Below are 17,507 nucleotides of genomic sequence, written 5' to 3'. Positions count from 1 at the left end.
GTCTTGAGAAAGGAGACAGGACATTGACCCACGTGTCACCAGTTATTTCTGCCCTCACCTCCCTCGGGTGAGGCCTGCTGCAGACGTTTCCCAGGCACTCATGTACAGTCCAGGCTGCTGCCCCCAGATGCACAGAGCCTCCCCTTGGCCCGCAGATTTAGGGGGCCGTCAGTAAAGCTCTTTGAGGTCAGAGACCACACGTCCCACTTCTAACTCCCCACAGCATGCAGCAAAGACCAGAACTTCTAATGTGTGATATGCACACTTTGCGGGTAAGTACAACAACTTTACACTTGGCCTATGACTGCCATCTTTAAGTTAACATTTAGATATTTATATTAATGTACATTGTATGCATAAGCCTGGTGCCACAAACTTGCCCTTGGTAACTTATTTGTCTGGTTCAAGATAACTTTGTAGTTTCCTTTCCTAGGACTTGTTAAGCACCAAAAGACATTTTGAACTGTACATAGGACCAGATGGTTAGCTGTTCTTGTTTTACTTCCTTTGACAATCTTTGAATTAAAAAAAATCAAATTAAAAATATATATTTTATATATATATATATATATATATATATAACTAATACGTCACACAAAATATCACAGATATTATTACTCAGGATAAGGCAAAATTAGACCATAAGTTTTAAAGATGAGTCAAGTTCAAGTAAATTACTACAGGGAGAATCCAAAAGAGTCAAGTTTGGGAAACACTGTATTCGCTGATTTACTATTTGATTGATTAGTTGGTTGGTTGATTTGTTGGTGCCTTTTTGGTTGACAGATTTTTTTCCCCCAAGATTTTATAATGAACATTTTCAAACATAACAGAAAAATTGAAAGAACTGTGTAGTGAACACCCATACACCCACGACTTAGATTCTACAATTTTTATTTGTTTATCACATACCTGTCCATCTAGCCATCTCCCATCAATCTATCTTATGTTTTTGCATGCATTTCAAAGTAAATTACAGACATCAGTACACTTCAACTTTAAATACTTTAGCATGAATATCATTAGAGTTCAATATTTGTTTGTGGTTCTTTTTTTTTTATTTTGGAAGTAAAATTTACATACCACGAAATGAGTAGAACTTGAAAATGAGTTTTGATAAATGCATACACCTATGTAACCCAAAACCCTATAAAATTATAGAACATGACCATCACCCCAGAAAGTGATGGTCATGCCCCTCCCAATTCAGCCCCACTCCCTTCCTACAGAGACAACCACTGTTGTGATTTTTTTCATTGTATATCAGTTTTGCTTTTTAGAGAACTTCATGTAAGTCAAATAATATACTGTGTACTCTTAGGTAAGGCTTCTTTCACAATGTAAGGCAAAATGTTTTGCCTGTTGATGCAGGTATCAGCAGCTTGTTCCTTTTTATTGCTGAGTGGTACTCCTCTGTATGTATCAGTGCTCCTGTCAATGGACACCTGGGCTGTCTCCAGGTTGGGGACATATAATCAATTAAGTTACTATGACCATTTTCCTACAACTATCTTTGTAGATATATGTTTTTATTTCTCTTGGATAAATCATTAAGAGTCTTATTAGTGATCATAAGACAGGACTATGTTTTAGTTTTAGAAGAAACTCCCAGATCATTTTTCAAAGTGTTTGTGTACTGCCACCCACAATGTCTGCGAATTCCTGCTCCAATAACTTTGCCAACATTTGATATTGTCAGTCTTTTTCATTTTAGTCACTCTAATGGATGTATAGGAGTTGAACCCTTTTTAGTGTGCTTATTGGCCAGTTGTAAACTTTGCTTAGTGATGTATCTGTTCAAATCTTTTGCCCATTTTTTTGATTATGTTGTTTATCTTTTCATCCTTGAGTTGTAGCCATTCTTGGTACATTCTGGATACCAGTTCTTTGTCAGATATGTTTTGCAAATATTTTCTCTCAGTCTGTGGCTCACTTATCTGTTTTCTTAATAGTGTCTTTGGTGAGCAAAAGTTTCCTATTTTTATAAAATCTAATTTATAATAATTATTATTGTTTTATTTTATGGCTATTGATGTCAGTGTCCTAAGATATCTTTACCTACTACCAAGTCACAAAAATTTCCTAGGTTTTCCTGTAGAACCTTTATGGTTTTAGCTTTTACATTCAGCTCTATAATTTGTCTCAAATTAATTTTTGTATATGGTAATTTTTGTATATGGTAATTTTGTATAAAAACAGAGCTTAGGCTAGATCCCAGGGCCTTTCACTGTGCTATACTGTCCCCCTCAAAAATGAATGTCACATTCTCTGTTATCCAAGAGCTTATGTTTTAGTGAGGAAGTCCAACATATTCACAACCAGCCATAATACAAGGCATTTTCAGTTAAGGCCCAAACCAGAAGTATGTGCCACAGGAACATGGAGATTCTGGGTAATCACGGAAGGCTCCATGGAAAAGGAGGTCTTTGAGTTGGACCAGAGATGTGGAGAAAGAACACACCAGTCAAAGATATTCCAAAATGAGCAAAGACTCTGGGGTAGAAAAGACTAAGCTCCTCAATGTTAAAATCTGGATCCCTGTAGGTATGAAGCAATAGACATTGCCATGTTAATAAAAGTATTTTGATGGTCATAATAATACTCCTCACATTCCTTCTGATGGAAGAAGAGTCAATGGCTGGGGAAAAGGTCCTATGAGTTGATATTTCTTTTACACTCTGTCCCTGAAGCTATCAAAATTATGAATTGAAAACCCTGTGTTTCTGAGTGTATTTAGGAAGGCAGGTTGAACAACCTCAAGGTAAGAAAAGTGTAGGAGGGGGAAGGGAAGCAGTAGAGCAGAAAGAATTCATAAGTTGGTGTCAGCAGACCTCAAATTGAAACCTGTCTCTTAAATTTACTAACTGTGTGATCTTGCACAAGTCATGTAACCTTTTGACCTCTCATTTCCCCATTTGTAAAATGGGACTAATCATAACGCCACCCTCCCTAGGTTGTTGTGATGTGTCAAAGAGATAAAATATGTGAAAGCACATCACCCTGGGCAGAGAACTGTGCAAAGGGAAAGTAAGTCATCATTATTATAAAGAGTTTTCTTGGGGCTCAGCTCTAGGAGCCCATACTGCTGGGCAATGACTCAGGGAGGCAGTAGGGTCAAGGGAAACAAAAGTACTCATATTTACAGCCAATCCCTGACCAATGTCTTCCCTCCTCAAAGATGAAGAGTTGGTGGATACACACACGGATAGCCTTATTTTTTAATCTTTCCCATTCAAAGCCGCCCTTGAAGTTTACTTAACTCTATATCTACTGTGCCTTGGGGCGGGTGGGTGGTCTTAGGAGAGGAGAGAAGATAAACACAGGTTATTATTTCCCCAGACTACATTGACTCCATCAGATGGAATAGGTTAGGTTATGCTGCAGTAACAAACACAAAGTCATACCAACCTGGAACAACAAAAGGTACTATTTTGTGAGCAATATAATAGACTGTAGAACAGAGCTGGGGACTTTGTTCTTTATCTCCTCACCCCAGGACTAGACTAACAGAGCAGCCACCATTTCAAATATTACCAGTCAGCGTGACAAAAGAAAAGCCAGTTTGGGAAGATCCTACATCAATAATACAATGCTCTGGCCTGGAGTGGCACTTGTGACTTCGGCTCACAACACATTGTCACCTGGTCAAACAGTCAAACCCAACACTAAGGAGGCCAAGAAATGCAATCCCACCATGTGTTTAGAAGGTGGCGAACTGGAAATGTGATAATAACTCTTATGGCTGCCCTCTTCACTGGACCCATCATGCTGTTTCACATTCGGTGGCTTTGTACGTTCTGTTTCTTCTGTTTGGAATGACTTTATCTCTTCCTAGAGGCCACCTATTCCTCTTCTAAGACTCATTCAAAGGTGCCGTCCTCTCCTCTCGAAGCCACTCCACAACTCCTTATCACATTGCATTGCAATGTTGAATTTATCTGTATATTTCCCTGCTACACTGAGAACTCCTTTAGAGAACAAAATAAATGCCTGTAGGCTGAATAAATGAATTCTGATCCTCCTTGCCCAAGATGGCCTGATCTGAATCCCTTACCCCTCCCTCAGAAATGGCCCAGAATGTTATGGAAGGAGAAAATCAAGTTTTGCCATATCCTCTCCCAGTGTCTTCACCATAATAGTTCACATTTAGCAAGTGCTAGCTTGTACCAGGCACAATTAAGAGTGCTGTTTGGCATCTAGTTTAATCCTCACAACAGCATTATAAGGCCCCTTGAGTTAGAGATTGCAGTATTAAAGTTTAGAGAGGTTTTGTGACCTGCCCAAGGTCACACAGATAGTAAGTGAAAAAAACAGGCCTGGAACCCAGGCCTAGGTCAGAGGCTAAAACCTGTGCTTTTAGCCACTCACTGTGTTGCCTCCATGGGTTACAGAGATAGGCCACTGATAGGCCCATTCCCGTGGGCTCTGATTGTCCCACATTTTATAAGCGCACCACTGGCAACAAAGACAGTGAAGTCCCTCGTCCATGGTCCCTAATCAAATGTGTGCAAAGATTAGAGAATGAGAATACACTAGAAACCTTACCTCATTACAGTTCCGTTTGGTTGGTGCCCAAAGGAAGACCCATCATGGTAACTGGCCTGCTCTGACCATGACAAAGAGAAGACTGGTATGAATAGTTCATCGAATTGAGATTATTTAGCCTGAAAAAAGAAAACTAAAAGTGACTTAATAAATGTTGGTTGATGACCAGATGTTTACTAAATCCACTGAGGATAAGAAAGACAGCACTTAAAATTCAGCTTGGGGGATTTCAATTAGGCAGAAAGAAGATGTTCTTAAATATCTTTGACTAATGAGGGATGATGGCGTCTTCTTTGAGTCTAGAGGCCTATTCAGTTATTTATTCGTTTATGTATTTAGCCACTTAGTCATTCATTCTTTTAGCAATCATTTATTAACCAGACACTGTGCTAGGTACTAGAAATAACAAATATGAATAAAAATAATTCTCTGCCTTTGAGACTTTCTTCTTGGAATCTTTTTCCAAGATGTAAAATTTCTTTGAAAGATACACAACAACTCATAACACTTTGAATACAAATACATTTTTACATTTCCCAGGGAGGCCCTGGTTACCAGACATGAGGTATATTGCTTGAGATGGTAAAGGATGAAAAGAAAGGGAGGGAAATTTTTATGGATTCCATTGGTTTCCTATGGCTGCTGTAACAAATTACCACAAACTTAGGGGCTAAAAACTACATGTATTTAGTCTCTCACAGTCCTGGAGGTCAGAAATCAGTTTCACTGGGCTGAAGTTGAAATGTTAGCAGGGCTGATTCCTTCTGCAGCCTCCGAGGGGAGAATCTTTTCCTTGTCATTTTCCATTCCAGTGGCTGCTCGTATTCCTTGGCTTGTGGCCCCTTCCTCCATCCTCAAAGTTCATCAACCCAGTCCTTTCCTTCTGTCATCACACCTCCTATCTCTGACTCAGACCCCTCCTCTTTCTCATTCAGGACTGTTGTGATTACACCCTGCCCATGATGATAATCTCAAGGTCCTTACCTTAATTACATCTGCAAAGTCCCTTTTGCCATATAAGGTGACATTCACAGGTTCTAGGGATTAGGAGATGGACACATTTGGGGAGCCATCCTTCAGCCTGCCCCAAGGACAGAAAGAGTATTACAGCAACTGTGCCTATTTGGCCATTGTATCAGGATTGGCCCTGACATTCTACATTGCTGAGGTCGCTATGGACTATGGGAGAGTGTCTTGGCCAGTGACACATAAATAGCTGATGCTGGCAGAGTCGCTGGATTTACCCTGTGATACGGTCAGCCCTGTGGGGGAGTTTAAGTATTGTACTGGCTAAAGGCAAGGGAATAGATGAAATAAACCTTTTACATCCATTCCAGTTCTGTAATGATGGCTAACACTTATTAAGCATTTATTATGTGGCAAGTACCAAGCTAAGCACCTTATATATTTTAAAGTTATTTATCAAAGTAATCCGTGTACATAGTTTAAAAAAAACTAATAGTGCTAAAAGACTCAAACAATAGCAGTCTTCTGATCTACCCTTCCTCACCTCTTCCATCCCACAGAAATAACCTCTCTGAACTCAGTACTTTCTCCTGGCATTTACCTCCAATTTTAAATAACCTGTTTATACTGCTACTTCTTGAGTTATCGGTTTTAGACAGTTTCTATTAAATTCCAGTTATTGCAGTTGAGGATTTCGCTCTCTTGTACACTGTCAACCTTCTTCCTACTGTCTCTCCCCTACCCTTCTGGTGTAATTATATAACAATTACTATAAATTAGTAGTCTACTATAAATTAGTAGTCTGTATTTATACTATTAAGACTGCATGAGGGGGGCTTCCCTGGTGGCGCAGTGGTTGAGAATCTGCCTTCCAATGCAGGGGATATGGGTGCGAGCCCTGGTCTGGGAGGATCCCACATGCCACGGAGCAACTAGGCCCGTGAGCCACAACTAGTGAGCCTGCGCGTCTGGAGCCTGTGCTCCGCAACAAGAGAGGCTGCGACAGTGAGAGGCCTGCACACCACGATGAAGAGTGGCCCACGCTTGCCGCAACTAGAGAAAGCCCTCACACAGAAAAACGAAGACCCAACACAGCCAAAAATAAATAAATAGATACATTTTAAAAAAAAGACTGTATGAGTATTATTCACTGCCAAGACAGGTATTTTACCATAATTATGTGTCATTTCTCATAGATTGTTTTTCCTGGAGTTTATAATTGCCTGACTTTTTAAAGTTGCTGCTTTACATGAACCAATTACTCTTTTCTTTCTCCCAAATGCCCCAACTAATCAATCACCTAGCAATAATTTTCAAAATATTTATATCCATCAGTTTCTTTTCTCCCCACGGTCCTCCATCCTCCCATTCCAACCTGGACCTTTCCCTTTGAGGTAGGTGCAGGACTGTTGTCCCAGGACTTGACTATTGCCATCTTTCTACACTGGATACCCACAGCAGATAAGTGCCCCACAGCAGGTAAGTGTTAGACCTCAGATTTGAATACAAGTTTGTCTATATCAAAACCCCACATGCTTAGCTACCATTGCTATATGGCTTCTATAATTCAAGCATTTTAAAGAGTGGCTATAAAGTTTGACCAGGAGGTAGTTACCACGTGGAAGTAGTTACTGTTGGTGGTTGTGTTGCTTCTGAACTCTACACTTGCACAAACTTTCAAAACAGATGACAGTTCTCAAAGTGTTGGGATTTACTCATCACACCTGGAATAAACAGCATGCAAACAGGGAAGTTTTTTGTTTTAACCTCACAGACATTTCCATGTGAGTTTGTTGCCACTTTGGGAATCCTTCTTTCCTACTGTAAGGCTTTGTTCAGAAGCAACATCTGGTGGCTGTGGGTTTTTTTTTTTTTCCTCCCTGATTTATTTATGTTATCTACCTTTTCCCTGTGGTCTGGAAAGACTTCCAGTGGGCATATAGCCTGCCCAAGCAGAGGGGCAATGCAGCTCCTGTCTGAACCATGTACCGCTCTCCCCATCCACCCCCTCTCCCCATGCACTCACACACACACAGACTCCTGGGCACTCAGCCCCAACTCTATTGAAGACAAAAGAAGGGTCTGGTCAGTGTCAAAAGATATGAGTCTTATCAACCTGTTTGGACTGGAATCATGAGGGTAAGAGGCGCAAGGAAGGGGGAAGAATAGAAGGGAGCTAAGAGAGGATTTAAAGCTGTCTCAAATATTCCTAAATGCAATTTTGCATCTTCTCTTTGATACTCCCAACTCTAACACAAACATAGACAGATACCATGGAAAAGCCAAAATTACAATCAGATTTTACTATCTAACTAGGTGACACCATAGAGTCCCCAGAGGGTATAAATCCTTGCAGAAACAAATGCCCAGTGATGCAATTGCACTGTAGTGGTCTTACCCCATACCTCTCTCTCCTACTTTCTCCCTTTCTCTTTTGTTCTTTTTCTTCTCCCTCCATTTTTTCTTACTCTCTTTCCCTTGTTTTTCTCTGGTGCTCCTTCCTTTAAAAAAAACATCCAGCCACCCTCTATCTGTTTGTGCTCTGTGCGCGGAGCTCGGGGACCTCCCCAGAATAGTTTATTATGGCTTTTCTGTTTAGCTCAACTGCAGTCTAGCAGAGGTAATACAATCATGTCTCAGCTCCATATGGTCTCAGAGGCTGACAAGCAGAACAACCTCTGCTTTGTTTGTGTTTTACTTATGGTATTATGGGAGCCACGTGGGGCTGCTGGGCAAGGTTCCTCCCGCAGGACAGATCAGAGAAGGAGCCAGGCTCCACATCATCCCTGCCCACCTCCTTACACACACACACACACACACACACACACACACACACACACTCTGCAACAACTCAGGGCATGGTAAAGACAAGAGGATAAGGATCAAACCCAGAGAACATCAGGGGGCCCACAGGGAAGGCAGTGTTTCGGGGATGGTGGAGGTGAGAGGGGGAAGGGAAGTCATATTTATGGAGGTGTGCACATATTCTTCTAGACTCTTAGGTAATAATCCTCATACAGCTCTTTGGAATATATATTGTGCCTCATTTTCTCTCAGAGGAAACTGAGGTCAGGAATCTACTTGGCTTTTTAAATTTTTTTTAATTTTTATTTTTTTAATAGATCTTTACTGCAGTATAATTGCTTCACAATACTGTGTCAGTTTCTGTTGTACACCAAAGTGAATCAGCCATATGCATACACATGTCCCCATATCCCCTCCCTCTTGAGCCTCCCTCCCACCCTCCCTATCTCTTGGCTTTGGCTTTTTCCCTATAAGTGGGAGAACTGGCATTGAACCTTTGTGTGTTTGATCCCCAAAGTCATTCACAGTTCATTTCAGTGTTTCTGTCTACAGTGGGTGGTGGGGTGGGTGCGATTCTTAACAGCTCTTCTCAGCAAAGAGCCCAGATACTATAGGCAGTGACATAGGATAGATCACCACCCTCCCAAACTTGTAACAGAACATGGTTATGCAAGGTCACAGGGGGTACCATCATCTTTAGACCCCAGAAGGCATACGACCCCAACCCCGGCCACTGGAACAAACGAGGTTCTGTGTCTCAAAAGCGTTTCGAAAAAGGTGAGATTTCAGTGCAGCACGCTTACAAGATGGCGTCATCATTGCTGCAATTACAATAATGAGGTTTTACCTAAAAATGCAGAGGATGACTCGGTGGGGAGGAGTTAGGAATATGTTAGAGATAGAACAATGGAAGGCCCAAGCCATGAATAATTATTGGGTATCTTTAAGGTTCTACAGACTAAAAAAAAAAATTTTTTTAATTTTAAAGCATGTGGTAGACAGATCCATGGACCACATAGCTTAGATTTTTCTGGAAAATTCCAATTCTAAATATTCTCTTTAATGGAAGAGAACAATGACAAGTACTGTAAGGTCTACAGTTGAGCATCTGAACCATATGAAATAATAACAACAGCTAATATCTGTTCCATGCTCTCTGTGAGCAGATTCTGTGCAATTCATTCACTATCTCATCTAATCATTGCAACCACCTGTGATGCAGATGTTATTATTAAGAGTACCTGGCTCACAGAGGCGATCAATAAATATTTGTTAAATGAACATCACCTCTGTTTTCACCCCAGAGAGACTTCATAGCATGTCCAGCATCACACAGCGGGTGAGGGTTGAGTGGGATGTGAACCCAGGCAAACCAACGGCCAACTGCCCGCTAGACCCCTGCCCAGCACAGCCTGCATTTTTAACCCCCTCATTCTGCTGCTTCTCCATAAGGCTCTTAGATGGACTTTTCCACCTGAAAAATCATGTGATCGAATATCTAATTTGCAATATCTGACCACCCTATATGCAAAACGTGGCCAAGGGATCCTGTGTGGCTCCGGGTGCTATGGGGATCCTACAAAGGTTGAAGAAGTATTAAAGGTATAAGGGCTGGTTTCCAAGGAGAAGCAAACTGTTTCCCTGGAGAATACTGACAGCCCAGGCTATGGGCACCACCGTCTGGGGAGACCCATGGGTGGCTCCTTTTGATTCTGGGCTTGAAGGAGGGATTGGAGGGGAACCTCTCTGTTACCAGGAGGGTGCCAGCCCAATGCCCTGGTCCCAGCCACGAGCAATGACTATCTTCTCCTTCCCTCTTCCCCTTCAGGCCTCAGGCCTGAGTCACAAGGAGTGATCCTAGTCTCTAGTGTATCTAGACGATTTCGTCAATTTTACTCGCAGTAGATGTAGCAATGGAGGCAGTGAGAGTTTGCATTCGCAGGGCGCTCTTTATGTACTAGTGACTTTATTCACATTTTCTCATTTATTCTCCTCACCCACTTTGTGAGATCAATTTTATGAATCCCGTTTTGCAAATGAGGAAACTGATATATCGCAGATTAAAATGAAGCTTACACAAAAAGTCAGCACCCAAATAGGAATAAATAAATGTTACAGGTAGCCTTGAAGAAGAAAAGGAATTTTTTAAAAATCATGCTTAGGAGCTTAACCATGGGAGAAAGTAAGGAGAGAAGGTTCCTTCTTTCCCTTGGAAACACGAGAGGGTTACGGGGAAGGTGACATGTATATGACTGTATTTTTTAGTACAAGCTAATTGAACACCCTGATTCTCCTCCACCATCTGTGTCCCAGACTCACTATCTCACTATCTTCCTCCCACCTACCGCCCAACAGCTAGTCACTATAGTAGCCTGGAGCCCACAATAACTCCTAATTTCACCAGAGCCAAGAAGAAAGCTTTGTACTCTCTGCACCCACAACTGGGTGCCTCTAAAAAAGAGTGTGTGCCCAGCGTTCATTCATGCTACAAATATTTGTTGAGTCCCTGCCATGTGCCAGGCACATTTCTAGACATCAGAACAGACCAGTGAACAAACCAAACAAAAAAAAAAAAAAAGAGAGAGACCCTGCCTTCATGAAGGTTATGTTCTACCAAAGAGGCTTACAGTGTTGGGGATCGTCACCTTCCTCCAAGAAAAGTCAATCCACCAAGGAGCCCAGAAATAGTGACGGAGCTTTGAGGTGCTAAGCTTTGCATATGAGGCCTGTTGTCACATCCTCCCAGCACCAGCCTTTCCCTCAAGGGCCTTTTGTTCCAACAGAGTAAGGCAATTCCAATTCCCCCTAAGTCAACCCTGCCCCAGCAGTGCCTCTGACTAGGCCCCTCTCAGCCCCTGCACTCCAAGCCCTGGCTTCTTCACTGGTTTGCATCATAAATGTATAATGCCAGTCGAGGAAAGGCACCCAGCCCAACCCGCTCTGCCTTGCATCCATAACAACCTTATCAAAGGGTTTTTTTCCGAGCACGGAGAACAGAGAGCCCTCCAGGTTTTGATTCATAGCAGGTGAAGGCTGGATGGGCTGAGAGCTGATTGAAATCATCGAGGTCAACAAAATACAGCTGAGAGTGCACAATAATTGAGAGAGAAGCATCACTTCCTTGTTTTTTGTGATCCCCTGCACTTTAGAGCTCCTGCTTAAAGGGAAGTCTTTGTCTTACACATTTTATGGCATCGGTGTGTGTCTTATTTGTATAAACTTCGGGTTTTGCTGACCCAAAATTTCCCCTCCTTTTGTCCTGCTGTCGACTAGGTATTTTGGTAGGGGTGAGGGGATGGAGACTGAAGGGGGCTTTAGACTCTCTGGATTTTCATGTTGGGAGGAAACACACACACACACACACACACACACACACACACACACACACACATCCCTCTTTAGGTTTTGTTTCAGGAGAAGAAATTCAGCACTCTACCATAGCCCTTTGGTGCTGATAGGAGTACTGTGGTGTATCAAGGGTACAATTCTAACCAACTCAAGGGCAAGTGACTACACTGTATTCAAAGTCTGCATCCACACATCCTCACACACACACACGCACACACGAGCACTCGCGCATGCACACACACACTCCCTTTAAAGCGGTTCTCTCTGGACTGAGCGTCCACTGAAAGCAGGAGCTCTGTCTTGCTCAGGGGCTCCTGAATACGAATCACAGAGCTCAGCACAGGGTTGTTGGTTGAATGAATGACTGCCCAGCTGAGACTTAGCGATACTTCTAAGTATCTCCTGAGACTTTGCTTTGCCAGGAGATATGGATCTGTAGATGAGCTTTAGTCCTTACAGGAAAAGAGAAAACCATCATGTGGCCACAGCACCGAGAGGGGATACTGGCGAGGGAGTAACTAACCCAGAGCCTCAGGGGACATTGGCGAGGCGTCAAGGACTTAAATGGAAAGCGACATTCTTCCAACTCTGGGGTTAGCACCTTTGTTAGCTGTGAATTTGAAGGTGGTACTGATTTGGACTCTTGTTGAGACTGGCTCAGGGAATTTTATCCACTGGATTCCACCCCGCCAGAAGGAACTCAGCATCCTGCTCCCCAGAGGGTTGATGATTTATTCCATCTCACTCTCCACCCAAAGAAGTTTGCTGTCTATTTGAGCCCCTCCCTGTGAAGACAAGTCCTGACGTCTTAATCCCTGGTCACAGAGCTGAACTAGGGAAGTTCTCACGACTACCTTCTAACCTGGGAGTCTGTTAGTGGCAAACCCAGAAAGATGTTTCTTCTTGGATTGAAAGCCCTTCCTGCGGGCTGAAAAGGGACCCTGAAAGCACATGCTGCCATCTACATAAGGGAAGTAGAGACTTCGTGGTCATGGTATCATGCTCACCTCCCCATTTGTAGAATTAGAAGAGGTTGAGTCAGGTTCCTTCAGTCAGTAACAACAGGAGCCAGATAAGCAGCCCATTCTGCCATCATCACTCATATTGGCCCTGGCAAAGGCCTCCAAATGTGTCTCTCCCTATGTCTATCTATGTTTCAAACTGCTGCCCCAGTAACACTCCTGAGAAATAAACCTGACAGATAATAATAAGTGTTGACAAGGATGTGGAGAAACTGGAACCCTTATACATTGCAGGTGGGAATGTAAAATGGTGCAGCTGTTCTGGCAAAGGTTCAAAAGGTTAAACAGAGAGTTACCATATGACCCAGCAATTCCACTCGTTCGTACCCAAGAAAACGTATGAAAACATATGTTTACACTAAAACTTGTACGTGGATGTTCATAGCAGCATTGTTTATAACAGCCAGAAAGTGGAAACAACCCAAACGTCTATCAACTGATGAATGGATAAATAAGATGTGGTATATCCATAAAATAGAATATTAGTCAGCATTATGGAGGAATCTTGAAAGCATTATGTTAATGAAAGAAGTCAGTCACAAGAAGTCACATATTACATGAGTCCATTTATAGGAAATGTCCAGAGTAGGCATAGCTATAAAGACAAAAAATAGGTTAGTGGTTGAATACACACACACACAAAAATTGCATTGTACACGTTTAATAGTGAATTGCATGGTGTGTGAATTGTTTCTCAGCATAACTGCTACCAAAAAAACAGAGGGAAAAACAGTTAAATCTGCTAATTGTCCTGCTAAAGACTTCAGCTTCCCATCACCCAAAAATAAAACCCAGGCTCCTGGGCCTGCCACCAAAAACGTCCCTTGACAATTTGATTCTACCCTATTTTTCAGCTTCATCTTCCACTCCCCTCGATAAATTCCTAAACCCCAAGCCTCTTCTGTCCTGGAACGGAAAGTGCTGTTGCTGTCACAGGAACCCAGGCCTTTGCATTGTGCAATTGCCGTGTGGAACACCTTGCCCTGATCTGCCAGATGCTGGTTTATTCTTCAGGATTCAAGATGAACATCACCTCTTCTGGGAAGCCTTTCCCAGCTTTCCCAGGGATGGCTTCTTGCGCTTCTGGGCTGCCACAATATGCTGTTTATAGTCTATTCTGGTGCTTATCACATTTTATTTTAATTACCTGTCTACATGGTGCCTGGACTGTGGACTCTTCAAGGACAGAAGTTTTGCCTTGTTTATCTTCATATCCTCTTCTCCACCTGATCCCACCACATGTCGCTAAACAAGTGCAGAGAGACAGAGAGACAGAGAAGGAGAGAGATACTTGCACAGCTAGGACCTTGCACAGCTACCGTCCAACCCATAGGTAGTTAACAAATGTAAGAGGAAATATTTTTTTCTTTCTCTATAATTGAAGTACATTGACTTACAATATTATATTAGCTTCAAATTTGTAGCATAGTGATTCAATATTTTTATAGATTATACCTCATACAAAGTTATTATAAAGCATTGGCTTTATTCCCTGTGCTGTACATTACATCCTTGTACATTACTTACTTACTTAATACCTAGTAGTTTTACCTCTTGATCCCCTTCACCTGAACGAGTGGGAACATTAAATATTCCCAAACATTAAAGGGAGGAGAGAAGGGAAAGCAAGCGAAGGAGACACACTCTGGCACGGGAGGAATGAGATTTGCATCTCATCCACTTGTTCCAGCTGAGCTACCTTGGTTGATAACCAGTTTTCTCCATCACAGAAGATAGTACATAGCTGGGTGGTCTGATGCTCATATATAATAACAGTAGCTGAGTGGTGACCCTGTGTTGGTCACACGTGTTAAAGGAGTTTACATACATGATCTTATTAACCCCTGCAGCAACCCTTTGAAAGAGTTACTGTGCACATTTCTCAGGTGGGAGAGCTCAAGGCATTCAGAGGTCTAGTTCTGGACCCCAAAGCCTGAGCTTTCAATCACCTCAACAATTTGCATGTGTAAACTGCTAGTTGCTACTGATTATTTCACTTTCAGAGGATCTGGAGGTAAAGAGTGCTGGGTACCATTCTAAGAACAGCTTCCTGACTTGGACTCGATTCAGTTCCAAGTGCTCTGCCTTGCACATCAGTTGACTAACCTGGGCCTCTCAGATTTTACCACGGGGCAAATGTACATATGTTAACCTCCCTGCACTGCTCACTGCCCAGCCAGGCCTCATTCATTTTGAGGACCCAACGCAAATGCAGTCTCCTTTAAGACATCTTCTTAAACAACTAAACAACGTTTCCTGTATTCTTCAAGGCCTTACACTTTGAATCACTTATTTTAACCACAGCCTCTAAATTTCGCCTTCCATTCAGAGACAAAATTGTCGATTTATACCCCTGCTTCCATCTCCTTGCCGCCCGCCCACTGATTGGGTGGCATCCTGCAACGCAGATTCTATCCTCACCACCCCGTCAGAGCTACGTTCTCTGACATTAGCTGCAGTCCCGCCTCAGGGCCAGTTCTAACACATCTTCCAGGGCACTGCTCCCTGGTTCTCTCAGCACTTGACGCATGACAGCCCTGACTCTGCCCTACTGGACCCTCCCGCCTCCCTCCTCAGCGTGCATCACTCCTACCCTGGCCCTCCCTCTCCCCACCCCCACACTCCTTTCCCTCCCTGGGCCTGCCCGAGGCTCAGGTATGTGGCCCTAGACCCTCCAGCCTTCACACTCTGTACCTTGAAGTTCGATGTCTTCTGTATCTCAAGCTCCAGCCCTATCTTCCTTCCTTAGCTCCAGTGGAGCATCTCCAACTGCCTCTGGACATCTCTACTTGTATACCTCACTGTCACTTAGCATTCAATCTGTCTGGACCCTGTGAGTGCTTCTTTTGTATGATAAGAGCTGTAAATATCTTGAGAAACTATAAGATACCTCTCCCGTTTTTCCTTACCCCACACTAAACTGATCTCTATCAAACCATCACATAAACTTGTTTATGCCACCAAATGAGTCAGCTGAGATGGGAATGTTCATTTTTTCAAGAAGATACCTAGATCTATCTAGATCTATCTTAATATCTATCTAGTTATCTATTTATCTATCATCTATCATCTAGCTAGCTAGCTAGCTAGATCTATCTTGATATCTATCCACATCTATCCATATCTATATCTATATATTGCCTGAGATATCAGGGCCTGTATTTCATACCAAGTCCCTGTCAATGAATCGTCAAGAAATCATCGTTTGGTACCTACTTTGTGCCTGGCACTGTGCTAGATACATCTTTGGTGATTGCTACATAAAACCTATCATCAAGCAAATGACAGCATGTACCATCTCAAAAATAGCATCGCATAAAACCAGACTCATCATCTTCCCCCATGGCTGACCATCATTTCAGTCATCCATGTTTATAACACGGAGTTTTTAAAAAGGACAAAAACAAACAAAAAAAAACAGAGTATTTTTTTTTTCTTTTTTGGGCTATTGTTTCTTCATTTTCTCCACCCTTGCATGCTTGCTCCCCTTCCTTAGCTTCCCCTGTGCCCAATCTTTCCTACTCTTCACCTCAGCATATACATTTAGGCCCTTGTTACTTTATGATGAGGTCTCTGCAATGAGACCTTTTCTCTGCAAGTTTTTCCACAACCTCTTTCTCTTCTAAAGGACCGCTCAGACCTTTCAAATTAATCCTCCTGATACACCATTTCCAGGGACTCACTCTCTCTCATTACATTATGGAATCTTAAAGTCAGGAAGAACCATGTAGGTCTTTGAGTCAAAACTCCTACCCATTGTTGCCATCCTTCTCTCTACAATACAGCCTCCTCTTGATTCATCCAGAAATGAGGAACTCACTCCATCGCAAGTGGTCCATTCCATTGCTGCCCTGTTAGAACATCCTTCTCAAGGTGATTTGACTATCTTATCATTTCCACCCATGGGTTGAAGTCCTCTATTTTCACTTCCTACTATCTCTTCCATTGCTTTATTCTAGTTCCCTAACCCCCCAAAGATGTTCTCTGTCCTCAAACTCCACTCTACCCAGTCTCTCCCTGCCTCCAATCAGCTTTTATCTTCTTTGTCCCCATCTACTGGGCAAAGAAAGGAAAAGGGCAGGAGGCTGATTGTAAAAAGGACATGGTATCTCTAATGCCACAAAGAGAAGCGCTCTCTCCCTCCCTCTCTTTCTCTGTCTCTCTCCCTCCCTCTCTTTCTCTGTCTCTCTCCCTCCCTCTCTTTCTCTGTCTCTCCCCCTCCCTCTCTTTCTCTGTCTCTCTCTCTCCCTCTGTCAGTGTTTGATGCACTTGCACATATGTGGCTTGTGGATTCCCATGTGTGTGGCTCAGTTTAGCTGAGTTCCATTTTCTGTGTTCACCCAGAGTTCCGAGGATGAGATCACGCATAAGCAATGTAAATGTTGCATGATGCTGCAATTGTTCACTAATATACCAATCCCATTGAAACAAGTCCACCTTTAATCAGTAAACTCTTCCAGGCATTTACTATCGCGCGCGTGCACACACACACACAGAATAGCTTAAGAGTCAAGTTTAAAACTAGAGCCATAGGTTAACACTAAAAAATTAAACAAGTTGAGCTGATGTTTACTTCACTGTTTATTACAGTTGAATCTGTAATACTCTAGACCAATGGGTCTAGGACAATTACCTCCACCGCCAGGGTCATGTGGCAACGTCTGGGGACACAACTGTGGGAAGTGCTATTGGCATCCAGTGGTCAGGGATATTGCTAAACATCCTACAGTGCCTGGAACAACCTCATCTCCAAAACAAAGAATTATCCGGCCCAAATTAGAGTAAGTTCAGGAACCCTGCTGTAAACCTACTCCTCTATTT

At 42.6% G+C, this 17,507-nt stretch overlaps 1 long non-coding RNA gene across 2 annotated transcripts in view; it reads right to left on the bottom strand.

Annotated features, from left to right (window-relative positions):
- Positions 1 to 17,507, bottom strand: part of LOC125965175 (uncharacterized) — a 73,128-nt gene that overhangs the window by 34,473 nt on the left and 21,148 nt on the right. For both annotated transcript variants that reach the window (XR_007478759.1, XR_007478758.1), the window contains exon 2: positions 4,546 to 4,664. This is a non-coding gene — a long non-coding RNA (uncharacterized LOC125965175). The remainder of the gene's footprint in view (positions 1 to 4,545; positions 4,665 to 17,507) is intronic.

The sequence above is a fragment of the Orcinus orca genome, chromosome 8 (genome assembly GCF_937001465.1).
Source record: "Orcinus orca chromosome 8, mOrcOrc1.1, whole genome shotgun sequence".
In the NCBI taxonomy this organism is placed as follows: domain Eukaryota; kingdom Metazoa; phylum Chordata; class Mammalia; order Artiodactyla; family Delphinidae; genus Orcinus; species Orcinus orca.
Note: the sequence above shows the minus strand (reverse complement) of the source record. Positions and strands in the feature narration are given on the sequence as shown.